Here is an 819-nt window from a genome sequence, read left to right on the forward strand (position 1 = left end):
CTCCCATATTTTTGCCTGAGAGCCCCTTAATTTAAAATTATAGCAATTCGGAGGGGTGGGGAGGGTTCACATTCTCCATTTCAGGGGAGGCTCCTGCCTTCCTTAGCAGACTCCTGTCTTTCCAAACCAAGACAGCACAGCAGAGCTGGGCACGGTGCAGCAGCCCTGGGGCGATGGAGCTGCTCTCCACACCCACAGAAACCCCAGCAAATCGGGGGATTACTTTCATCTTTCAGGTGGAGTTACCTGAGGCGACTTTCCCTCGGGTTTATCATTACTTAAAGGAAAAGCTCTGTGGATAAAGGCTGGATCACAGCCTCTTGCTTTCCCTGGGCGGGCAGGAGCCCCGAGAGCTCGAGAGCCTCTCGCTGTCCCACGGTGAGACCCGTCAAGCTGGCTAAGTGAAGCAGAGGGGCCCTGGCGAGGATAAATCTTATCTAAATGTGCCCAATTAACGTCCTCTGACCTCCCGCCACAGTAATCAGCACCACTTCCCGGCTCGTGAAGGGTTAATTAGGATGTGCCCCAAGCCCTGAGGCACCGGGCTCCGGGCGCGGGGGATGGGATGGGATGGGATGGGATCCATGGGATGGGATGGGATGGGATGGATGGGATGGGATGGGATGGGATCCATGGGATGGGATGGGATGGGATGGGATCCATGGGATGGGATGGGATCCATGGGATGGGACAAGATGGGACGGGATCGTCCTAGGGAGGCGCTTGGCTGTCACCACCCCGGGATGCCGGTGCTGAGTTCAGAGCCAGCAGCTCGGTACCGAGAGAGCCGCCCCAGAACAGACGCGGCCTTGCCGGTGC

Source organism: Geospiza fortis, unplaced genomic scaffold (genome assembly GCF_000277835.1).
Source record: "Geospiza fortis unplaced genomic scaffold, GeoFor_1.0 scaffold241, whole genome shotgun sequence".
Lineage (NCBI taxonomy): Eukaryota > Metazoa > Chordata > Aves > Passeriformes > Thraupidae > Geospiza > Geospiza fortis.